This window comes from Rana temporaria, chromosome 2, assembly GCF_905171775.1.
Source record: "Rana temporaria chromosome 2, aRanTem1.1, whole genome shotgun sequence".
Lineage (NCBI taxonomy): Eukaryota > Metazoa > Chordata > Amphibia > Anura > Ranidae > Rana > Rana temporaria.
In genome coordinates, this window is record NC_053490.1 from 456,133,893 (window position 1) to 456,146,893 (window position 13,001).

The window sequence follows — 13,001 nt, forward strand, 5'->3', positions numbered from 1 at the left end:
AGTGGGCATGATCCATTTAAATGAAGCATGACCCCATGCAAATGATGGGCCGAACGAACGGCGCATGCGCCATCCCGTGGACGCATCCTAGTGCGCATGCTCAGAATCACGTCGAAACAACTGCCTAAGATACGTCGAATCACTGCCTACGATGTGAACGTAACCTACCTATGACCAGGGAACAGCCGTCGTATTTTTCGTTGTTTACGTAGTAGTAACTGAATAGGGCTAGGCGCCCTATTCACGTACTACTATGTAAACGACGTAAAATACGACGGCTGTTCCCTGGTCCATACCTTTGCATGAGTTGCGCCTCATAGATGGGGAATAACTTTACCCAGGACGTACGACTTACGTATATTAATGCACCGGGCGCAAGTACGTTCGTGAATCGGCACATCTCACTCATTTGCATATTCAAATCGTAAATCAATGGGAGCGCCCCTTGCGGCCAGCGTAAATATGCGCCCACGATACGACGGCGTAGGAAACTTACGTCGGTCGGATGAAGCCTATTTACAGGCGTATCTTGCTTTCAAAGTCAGGCGCATAGATACGACGGTGCATATGTGCACTTACGCGGCGTATCTCGAGATACGTCGGCGTAAGTGCTACGTGAATCCGGGCCATTGTGATTAAGTGTTGCACATTGAAAAGGTCAGGGGACAATCACTTGAAACCAAAGGTGTACACATACCTGTAGCTGCAAGCCACGTGGCTCATGAGCCACAGCCTGGGGACAATAGACATTTCTGTGATTGGCTTTCAGTTCATTCTCTAGTGCGTTCCAGTTAAAACTGAGCCCTGGGCACAAAAAAAAAAAAAAAATCATTTAGATATATTCCTTATTAGCCACAAAAAAATATAAACCCACTTTATGTGTACCAAATGCATTTCCAAACCCCTGTATTATCTTGTACGACTAACAATGACATTATCAACATGCTGTACATAGCCTGTGCAGAGAGCAGGGCTGTGGGAGGGGCCTAATCAGGCTCCTCCCACTACAGGCTGCCTACAGAAAAGGAGGAGGCAGAGACAAGACCAGTCATCCTGCAAAACAAGAAAGAGCAACATTGACTGGTCTTTAGTACAGGAAGCTCATGCAAACATTTTACTTTGGGTTATGGCACAGATCTGGAAGAAATACACAAAGCACACCAAGATTCAAGAAAGAGCACACATGGCTTGTATTTAAACAATATTTGCTTATCCTGGAGTCCAGCTTTAAAAGGTGGAAAATAAAATCCAAATAGTCTTCTTTTTACTGCTCAGGTTTCTGCAGGTTTACCAGGAGGGGTTCAGATTGTGAGCATAACAGGTCAGATGCCTAGGATAAAAAAAAAGTAGGAGAGGTTCTTAAAATCAGCTCTAGAAAGTCCAACCTAAAGTGGATGTAAACCCACTCTCATCCTTTCTAAACTCCTGCCATAGTGCTGATCTATAAGGATATACATGCCTCCTGCATGTATCCTTACCTGTCAAATGTCTCCGCTCTGTCTGTTATAAGAACTGAAAAACTGCAGATTCTGTGGGTGGGTCTGTTGTCTGGAGCTCGGTGGGTGGAGTTGTGATGTCAGTAGACCCCCTGCCTGTGGCAGGCGCAACACTATAAAGTGCCTCATGCGCTGTGGCATTAGAAGAATCGTAATATCTGACTTTTCAGTCCAACAAGACTGTCTATTACTCTGAAAATTCCTCTATTGCCGTTCTATGGAAGCAGTAAGGTTTAAAGAGCACACCAAATGCTTAAAATAACTTCTTTATTAACTTTTCTTCATAGATAACACTGCTGCTTTGCAGCAGACAGTCCATGTACAAACACGTGTTGAATAAGTATAACAGAATATGGCGGTTCAAATATTCAATCTTGTCATTCAACATAAAATGGTGGATATATTTCTTTCTTCAGTATTTATACTTTCTCTCTCTCTAAGTTATCAAAGCATTCTCGGATTTCTCTGAAAGGTATGACTGTGGTTTGCAACTTGGTTTGCAGTGTTGCTTTAGTTCGGTAATGAGTTTGGTGCAGTTAGCTTGTTAGAGTGGATGGATGGATGTAACTTAGTTCGAATGACTGAATGTGGCTTAGTTCGTTCAAGTGCAGTTAGGGCGGTTAGATGACTTTGTTTGTTGGCTTAGTTCGGTGGAACTACAAGTGAACACACAACTAGATCAGTATTCAATTCTGATCACACTATGTACAATAAGAACATATATATATATAACTTGTGTAACATACCTATTTAGGCCCTTGCTTCCATAAAACTGAACTCTGTATGTCTGCTCTGCTCTCTGTCTTCATGTGGAATGAATTTGCAGCACATGTACAGTATAAGGGACCTCCCAGACAGAATGGATGCAAAGGTAGCTGTGATAGGTCAAGACTCTGCTCCATGTGAGATTAGCTGTGATTGGCCAAGGCTACTGATGAGTCACAAAAGCTTAACTCTATGCTTTCTGGTATGAATTCTACTGTGTAATTTGAGCTTACCTTCACTGTCATATAAATAAATGATATACAAAAAAGTATATATATATCACCGCGCTACCTATATTCACATATAAATGGCAGCCAACACCACAGAATAAGATCAATTCTGCAGGTAAACAAACATGTGAAACAAAAAAAAGTGTAGCGCTAAATATATGTGAAACAAGACTGTAAAACAGGTCTAAAAAACGTAAGTTAATAACACCATAAGTGATCAAAAGTCCGTGAGTAAAAACCAACATATAAATCAAGATTAATTAAAATAATGTAAGTCCCATAGAAAATTCAAAATCATTGATCCAGCAAAAAGTGACTTAGTGTTGAAAACATGAAGTGAAGATTGATAGTAGATCCACCACCAGGGTAAATTGGAGGCTTACCAGAATGTATGGACCCAATTAAGCGTATACCTTTTAGGTCATATAGGCTAAAGGGTGACGGTGTCGTGGTTCCAGAAATGGCTTAAATGACAGGCAGGAAGGTGGTTTCCACTGCGATGCAGTATATAGTATACCGAAGGAGGAGATTAACCCAATATCAGCCAGTAATGACAAAGGCATGTGCCAATATCAGCAAATCCAAAAGCTTGGAGTATGGAAAAGAATGGAAGAGAAAACGAAGATGCACATAGTGTAAAACTGTATAAATGATTTACTTGGCAGTAAAAAGATTAAAGTTTACACTAACATTTCAGTAGATAAAATCAAGCATATAATCATATAAGCAGTAGGGTAAGCGGGTCCTGACGCGTTTCGATTGCTAGATCGTCATCTGGGGTGCTGACCTACTGCAAAAACGACCCAAATATATAGAAGTGCACCCCCATACCTCAATAATGGCTCCAGGTGGAAGAATTGCAAACGCTGATTACTTACTTCCGGGTATGTGTGTCAAGATGGCGTCAGCGTGCGCTCCAAGCCTCATAACGAGGAAAGAACTGGAGCGCAACACCGAACGTCAGAAAATCAGGTGACTTGCTGCGTCGTAAACCAACCACTTCCCAGGTTGATAGGATCATGATGACGCCGGCGTGCGCTCCAAGCCTCAACACGAAGAGGAAGCTGGAGCGCAGCGTTGGACGTCAAAGCGTCAGGAAGCCTGTATCACACAGACCACGTCACGCTCTCAATGCGAACACGTCACGTGATCGTCAATGAAAACAACAGACGTGAACACGTCCGTGTATCAAAGGAGAGAATCAGCCAGAAAAAACCCACTAGAAAAATATGTCTCAATATTAAAAAAGAGACACAACATAAGGGGCGAGGGGGTAGCCTTACTATCTATAGAAAAAATAAAATAAAATAAATAAAAACATTTTTGGCTTCTAAGTTCTCGCAAACTGCAAATGGGACTTCTTATGGCTTTCTTTCAACAATGGCTTTCTTCTTGCCACTCTTCCATAAAGGCCAGATTTGTGGAGTGCACGACTAATAGTTGTCCTGTGGACAGATTCTCCCACCTGAGCTGTGGATCTCTGCAGCTCCTCCAGAGTTACCATGGGCCTCTTGGCTGCTTCTCTGATTAATGCTCTCCTTGTCCGGCCTCTCAGGTTAAGGTGGACTGCCATGTCTTGGAAGGTTTGCAGTTGTTGCATACTATTTACGTTTTTCAGATGATGGATTGAACAGTGCTCCGTGAGATGTTCAAAGCTTGGGATTTTTTTTATAACCTAACCCTGCTTTAAACTTCTCCACAACTTTATCTATGACCTGTCTGGTGTGTTCCTTGACCATCATGATGCTGAATTGTTCACTAAGGTTCTCTAACAAACCTCTGAGGGCTTCACAGAACAGCTTTATTTATACTGAGATTAAATTACACACAGGTGGACTCTATTTTCTAGTTGGGTGACTTCTGAAGGCAATGGGCTCCACTACATTTTAGTTAGGGGTATCAGAGCAAAAGCGGCTGAATACAAATGCAGGCCACACTTTTCAGATATTTATTTGTAATAAATTTGGAAAACCATTAATAATTTTCCTTCCACGTCACAATTATGTGCCACTTTGTGTTGGTCTATCACATAAAATCCCAATAAAATACATTTACATTTTTGGTTGTAACATGACAAAATATGAAACATTTCTAGGGGTATGAATACTTTTTCAAGCCACTGTATATGTCTAACCTAAATGAGACGCTAGATGCTAAGGTTGCCTTTTGTAACCACTGTTACATACAGTTCTGGATAGCTTGTACCTCTCCTAATCAATAAAGCAGTATTTCACAATCTTTAGATAATTGTGTTCACCTTTGCAGTACCCTTGTACCAATTACTGTTACAGTTCATATGTAAAAATCCAAGTTTACTGACACCTTCATTATTAGCTTCATCAGTTTCAAAACCACAGCCTAAGCAGACTAAACTGTGCTGTTAGTGATATGCAAATATCGACTTTTTATCAAAAGTAAAATTCTAAGGCCTCGTACACACGACCGGACATGTCCGCTGAAACTGGTCCGCCGACCAGTGTCAGCGGACAGATCCGATCGTGTGTACAGGCTAGCGGACAGATTTCCAGCGGACAAATGTTTCTTAGCATGCTAAGAAACATGTCCGCTGGGAAGCTGTCCGGCGGACATGTCCACTGGTTAGTACATCTAACCAGCGGACAGAAATCCCGCGCATGCGTCGAATTGATTCGACGCATGCGTGAAAGCATTTAACTCGCGCGATAGAGAATGTTGGTGTCGTCTACGTCACCGCGTTCTCTGTCCACGCGGATTTCGGTTTGATGGTGTGTACAGCCATCAGACCGAAATCTCCCAGCGGACATGTCCGATGAAAACGGTCCGGCGTCTGTACGGGGCCCAATTTCCATCTTGAACCACTTGTCCGGGATGATCAATTATGCATAAAGCAGTGACACATGACTATCACGATAGGTGTCTTTGACATGCATTTTGTTATTCACAGCCTGGCTGTTTCTTCTCTGCACTGTGCAAGAGACACAAAAGGGAATAACTTGTTCTCTGGGGAAAGTCTTGTGCAGTTGTTTTTTTTTATCTGAATATGCATCGGTACAATGTTCATAACCTGGAAAGTTCTTTTTGGCAGAGGTTCCTGTAAACACTGGCAATAAAAAAAGGATTCTTTAAAGTTAAAGATGATTTGTTTGGAAGGACAATACTGGAGCCCTAAAATAATATTAAATGTACAAATAAAAAGAATAAAAATATACTGTGCAGTGCAATTTTTCCGTATGATGTTTTAAAAGAGAAGTATGGTTTTCTTTGAAAGGTTCTAAGGCTGAGAACCGAGCGAGCAATCAAACACCGCTGATCGCTTGGTTCTTAGTGCTACCTATGCAGAGAGCTAGTGACTGCCAGTCACCGGTGACTCTGCTCTCTCCCCCCCCCCCCCACACTCACTGGAGCACTAGGCTGTGGAGGGGGGCAGGAGCAGCTGGCTCAGCCTCTCAGTGGCTCGCTGAGAGGCTGAGACAGGTGCCGGTCCAGGCAGGATCCTGCCCACATGGTCGCAAGCTTTTGCAAGCCTGGACCGGCTCTGTGACTTCAGCCAACAACGGACTTCAGCCTGCTGTCTGCTGAAAACAAATCACAGGAGTGCAGAATGATCTGTGTTTCTGTGATCCACAGGAGAAGTACAGCCAAACAAGGTTTGGCTGTACTTCTCCTTTGAGTCCAGCACAAAATTCATACACTCATGTTGTACAGATTCATTTTTATATTGCTAGTGCCCTCAGAATCCTATATAGTAAAGATGAGCTATGAGTTCGACTCGAACATTGGCTGTTCGCTCGTTCGGCGAACAGCGATCAATTTGGGGTGTTCGCGGCAAATTCGAAAAGCCGCGGAACACCCTGTAAAAGTCTATGGGAGAATTCTAAAGTTCTAATTTTAAAGGTTAATATGCAAGTTATTGTCCTAAAAAGTGTTTGGGGGCCTGGGTCCTGCCCTAGGGGACATGTATTAATGCAAAAAAAAGTTTTAAAAACTGAATTTTTTTGGGAGCAGTGATTTTAATAATGCTTAAAGTAAAACAATAAAAGTGAAATATTCCTTTAAATTTCGTACCTAGGGGGTGTGTATAGTATGCCTGTAAAGTAGCACACGTTTCCTGTGTTTAGAACTGCCCCTGCACAAAATTACTGTCCCTACACCTTATAGTTAGCCTCTATAATAGAGGTATTAATAAGCGATCGGGAAGCTGTCTCCGCTGATATCTTATGCCATTTCTTAAGGTCAAGAGTTTCTTGAAGGTCTCTTTCCCATTGAAGCATATAACTTAGTTTTTTCGAAGCATACATCAAAATTGTATATATGGCCGAAATGTGGCCTTGAGTTTGGTCATATTGACTACATAAATGTTCCATAGGTGTTAACGTCAGTAAGTCACCCTTGCAGGCTAGAGATAGTAGAAAATAGCTCATTTGAATATACCTAAAGCGCTCGGTGGGTGGCATTTGGTATTTATCTACTAAAAATTGTTCAGATAACACGCCCCTATGGTCACACAGATCCGCTATGCGTATGAGGCCTTTATTTGTCCACCAACCGAACGCTAGGGGAGTAAGGCCCGGGGTGAAGTCTCTATTTTTCAATAGCGGTGCTAACGGATTATGGGGTGACTTAAATTTCTGCGTTCTGGAGAGTCTATCCCAGACTTCTAAAGAGAACGAGAGGGTAGGACATAGAATAATCGGTCTCTCTTTCATTGGGTGCCACATCAAATGAGAGATTGGTTCAGGACTACAGGAATACGATTCCATGGTCATCCATATGGCTTGGGTTTGCTGGGAGTTAAACCTAGAAAGATGGGCCAACTGGGCAGCATAGAAATACTTCTGTAGATCAGGCAGACCAAGTCCCCCTTTACACCTTGGAGTATACATTCACCCTAGGCCTTTTATCTCTGCATACAAATTTAAGAACCCTATTTTGGAACGTTTGAAGGTCATGTCTGACCAGTGGCACAGGTATGGTGAGAAAAAGATATAATAACCTCGGTAACACGTTCATTTTTATTGAGTGTAGTCTGCCAAACCACGATGGGGGGTGAATTTGCCATTTAGCTAAATTATCGGTCAACCTCTTAAAAAGGACAGGGTAATTCATTCTATATAGTGTTTGGATCGAGGAGGTGAGATGTATCCCTAAATACGGAAGTGCCTCCTGTTCCCATGAAAATTGGTAGGTCTGTTTCAGAGTTTCCTGAGTAGCTCTCTGCAATGAGAGATTTAGAGCCCTAGATTTGCTATGGTTAATTTTCAACTCGGAGATATCAGAAAACGGCTTCAAAATGGCATGTAAATTGGGAAGGGAAGTGATTGGTGATGTCAAAGTCAACAGGAGGTCATCAGCAAATAAAAGGCATTTATGTTCGCAATCTCCGCAGACTATCCCCCGGATATCCAGACATGTACGAATCCTAATGGCCGGTGGCTCTATTGCTAGAACAAACAATAGCGGGGATAAGGGGCAGCCCTGCCTAGTACCCCTCCCAATAATAAACGATTGGAAGGAATACCCTTTAAGCATGAGGCCGATGGAGTATCATACAGCGTTCGAAAGAGGGCCAGAAAGCCCTTGCCAAAACCAAAGCGACACAACACGTTAAATAGGTAATCCCAGGAGAGGGAATCAAACGCCTTCTGAATATCCAACAAAAGCAACATCCCTTGTCTGGGACCCTTGCGGTCCCAGTCAGACTGTACTGCGGAAATTAAATCTATTACCCTGTGAGTCTGATCTGAAGCCTGCCTGTTCGGAAACAAACCCGGCCTGGTCTGGATGAATGTAAAGTGGAAGAAAAGTGTTCAATCTAAGGGCCAAGACTTTCGTTAATATTTTTAGATCTGTATTAATTCAGGGACAACCTTTGAGTTATCAATAACCAGTGCATCTTTCAATTGCCAGGCTTTAGAGAAAATAACATCTCTATCTTTATAATGGATGAGCTGGAACCCTGTGTGCCCTCAATAGCAAACATAGGCGAGAAAGCCTCCTTTGCAAAAATCAATAGCCGCCATTGCTCAATGAAGGCCAAAGGATTCTTTCCTTCAGCCTTCTTGGGAATACCAATGGCACGCACATTGTTGCAATGCATCCTGTTCTCCAGGTCATTCAAGCGGGCAGCATGTTGAGCCATCATATGATTATGATATTTAAAGGGGTTGTAAAAGTACAATTTCTTTTCGCTAAATAGCTTCCTTTACCTCAGTGCAGTCCTCCACTTACCTCATCCTTTGATTTTGCTTTTAAATGTCCTTATTTCTTCTGAAAAATCCTCACTTCCTGTTCTTCTGTCTGTAACTCCACACAGTAATGCAAGGCTTTCTCCCTGGTGTGGAGTGTCATGCTCGCCCCCTCTCTTGGACTACAGGAAAGTCAGGACGCTCTCTACATTGCAGATAGAGAAAAGAGCTGTGTGTTAGTGGGCGTCCTGACTCTCCTGTAGTCCAAGGGAGGGAGCGAGCATGACACTCCACACCAGGGAGAAAGCCTTGCATTACTGTGTGGAGTTACAGACAGAAGAACAGGAAGTGAGGATTTCTCATAAGAAATAAGGACATTTAAAAGCAAAATCGAAGGATGAGGTAAGTGAAGGAGGACTGCACTAAGGTAAAGGAAGCTATTTAGGGGGAAAAAATTGTACCTTTACAACCCCTTTAACATCTCTCTGGAGGGGTGCCATATTATCTTCAATGGCGCTAATGCAACCTTTCACAGCAGACGTTCGTTCCCTAACTTTCTGTATGTCTAACGTACGTTAGTTCAGCTTTAACTCCCTTCAGCTCATTTGTCAGAGATGTTATAAAAGTGTTACGGGAGGTAACAGCAGAGAAGATGTCTTGAAGTGTAGGCTCTGAGTCATCTACATCAGCAGGAAGTGCAAAAATGTCCACAGGTGTACTTACAGCATTCCACTCCAGAGAGGAGCCGGCTGTGTCCTCCAGGGTAACCGTGTCATCCGCCTCTGACTGCCGCCTCCCATTAGTCTGGGGGGATGTGAGGGGTAACTGAATCTTTCGTTAAGGTCGGGGAGAACAGCTTTTGAGCCGCCTCCTTATACCTCTCCCTCGTGGAACGCTGCTGCAGAGCGCCATCTTGGCCCACATCCTCGGCCGAGGAACATCTGTCTTTAAGCTGTTTGGACATGTTCGAAGGACTGACAGGACCTATAAGTAAGGTAGCCCAGGTAGTCAGGAAGCCCTCTGTGTCTTTTGATAGCCAATGCGATCAGTACAGGAGTCACCCACAGGATCAGAGTATGGAGTCTTGACGGAGAGGAAGAGAGAGACGTCCGATTACATCCGCTGCTCAGCCACGCCCCCAGCCAGAATATTAATAGAGCAATAAACCATAAATACCATACTACTCTGTAAACACAATTGAAAATTATATCATCATCAGTAGGGTTAGATTTGTGTTCAGTTTTCTGCTCAACAAAATAATGGTTCAAAATATTAAAATAATACTTCAAAATGCATTTGCTTATTTTAGGTACTATACATATGTATCGCTCACCCCCGAAGGAGCCGCTGGATAGTTTGGGATCGGCGTATTGAGTTACCCTCTTTCTTTTAGTCTAGGGGTGACACTTGTGAGTGTAGGTATAGAGCGAGTGTCCAGACATCAATTAAGTTTTAAATGCTTTATTCCAAGGCCCAACAAGGCCAACATCAACATGGCACACAATAGAGAAAGGTTGATGAGCATAGAGAACTTTAGTATCAGGCCCTGGATATGAAGGAGAGCAAGCCTGCTCTCGGCAATAATTTAGCTCAGCTCGTCGCCACTCCAACTAGAGTGGGTAAAGTGCCCCTGGACAGGCGGTTGTCACTGGCCTGGCAGCCGAAGCGCCACTTGCAAATCACTGGGAGGAACAGACCTCTGCCACAGGCCCGACTCAAGGCCTCTGCCACAGGCTTAACAATTTTGGATATGAAGGAATGAATGGAGCTAATCCTCCCAGTTAATTTAAATAAGGGTCACCAATTGACAGCTTTAGTGTACCTGTCATGCAACGTGATGACCGGATCCCCGATGGTTCGTCTAGGCCTCCCGGACAACCTCTATCTCTAGGTCCCTCCGAGCCATTCCCCCACTGTGCAGCTCTCAGCTTAGGATCCCCTCAATGAAGGTCTGGCACCCAGCAAGTCGTTGTGGCCCCTCTCAATGTCAGGGTGAAGCTCTGTATGGTGCGCAACTTCGGTCAAGTAGACCAGGGTGGCGGGGCCCATGGATGCGCGTACCCTGAAGGTGGATACCGCACCTGGAACTCGGGCCCCGCACAGAACAGAACATGGTGGTTGCCACAGATATACCCCCCAGAATGCCCAAAGAGGGAAACACTCCTCTGATTGGCTGCTGGGGAAGGTGGGTCTGTCAGGACCCCTCTAGTGCCAACTGTCGCCCAGGGGTGGTAACCCTGGAGTGCAGACTGACCTACAGGACAGTTCTGAATTGACAACAGCCCAAATTTCAATAAATTGTGAATGGAAGTAAACTAACTCTCCCATTCCCATTAACTTTAGCGTAGTGCCCATACTGAAAGTAAGGGGGCACTACACATAACTATTTTACAGTTTTATGCCACGTTCACATGGTCGGAATTTCCGATGGGAAAAGTCAGATGGGAGCTTTTCATTGGATATTCTGACCATGTGTATGCCCCATCGGACTTCGTCAGAATTTCCGATGGACTTAGATAGAGAGCAGGTTCTCAATTTTTCCGGAAATTTTCGGAAAATCCATTTGTCTGTATGGAATTCTGACGGGAAAAAAAACACGCATGCTCAGAAACAATTCGACACATGCTCGAAAGCATTGAACTTTTTCTCGCCTCGTCATAGTGTTGTACGCCACCGCGTTCTTAACGCTTGAAAGTTCAGAGAACTTTTGTGTGACCGTGTGTATGCAAGCCAAGCTTGAGCGGAATTCCGTCAGATAAACCATCCAACTTTCTTCCGACGGAAATTTCACACGTGTGTACAGGGCATAACAAAAATCTGTAAACTTCATATAGGTTTTGCATTTTTTTTCTATCACTGTATATGCTCAGATTCTAGGCAGATATAAAAGACACAGATTAATGCAGCTCTGTAATCAGTAATATATCATTAAAGGCATTTTTATTAATTGTAAGACGTGTAAATCCAAAAATTTAACCTAGTATCAGCCTCTTATAGTCCCTGTAAGGCAGGGCTGGATTACAAATGGAAGAAGCAGTACAAGGAGCCAACCAGTTCCTGTGCTGACAAGAAGCATGCTAATAGAAGGAGAGAGCAGAGGGTCAGAGAGATGAGCCCATCACTTGGCTGTTTCTCTTTTCACTGTCCAGTTACAGGCTGGGGTTAAATGATTTAGGCCGTCAGACTAGCGACAGAAAAATGAACTGCGGGGGAATTTTCTGGATTAATGCTGCATTTTGCAGCCAAACCTGGTTTTGTTATTGTATCTTTTGATGGGCTGTTCATATTTATCTTGTTTTGTTTGGCTGCAGTTCTGCTTTAAAGCGGAGCTCCACCCTAATATGGAAAACCCGCTGATCGGAACCCTCCCCCCTCCGGTGTCACATTTGCCGGAGAGCTTCACTTCCTGGTTCCCTCACGAGGATGGCGGGGGGGGGGGGGCAGCAGATTGACGAGCGATCGTTCATCCTCTGCTGCGGACGGCGCTGGACTCCAGGACAGGTAAGTGTGCCGATATTAAAAGTCAGCAGCTGCAGTATTTGTAGCTGCTGACTTTTAATATTTTCAGCGGACATCCGCTTTAAGTAATATCCAAGAAAACATAATATAGCTGCACAAGACTGATGTCAATGGCTTTCATTTGAATGTCAGAATTATGTTCAGATCTGGGTTTATAATTTATGAAATAAATTTTTCTTTCTTGGTTTGTCTTTTACCACCGCTGTAATAAAGATTTTTTTTCTGACACAATTGACAATTAAAATGAAAGCCCTAACTCTACGTATTACTGAAATAGTGTGTTGTGTTTTCCACAATAACCACTAGATGTCCCAAGAGGAACTTATTGGTATAGTTTGTAGGTTCCGCGGCCAAAGAGCAGTCCACACTGTCTACGTCTACTACCTACCTAACGTCTACTGCCCATAGTCTTGTGTCTGCATCCCTTGTGTATATAAAGCATTGCTTAAAATTACGACCAGATTGTACCTAGACGGAAATCTTACTTTTTTTTTTTTTTAAGACATGTTTATTAGTTTTAAAGAAAAACAAACATAGAAAAACGTTAGGTTCAACGCAGTATACAAAAAAAAAAAAAAGAGTTGTGCACTCAACAATTGTTAAACAACAAGCATTAGTACAATGACATCACACCTGATAGGGAAATCCCAGGGGTTTCCAATAACATGTTGACTGCTGAACCACATTCAATAAGATCTGTATTTAATATTCAAGCCTATAGTTTTAGCCATAAGCAAGGGAGCAAACAAATTCTGTACATGGCGACACTTTCAAAAATAATTTCTCTGAGTAGCTAGGGAGACCATTCAATTTATATGTTTTACTAA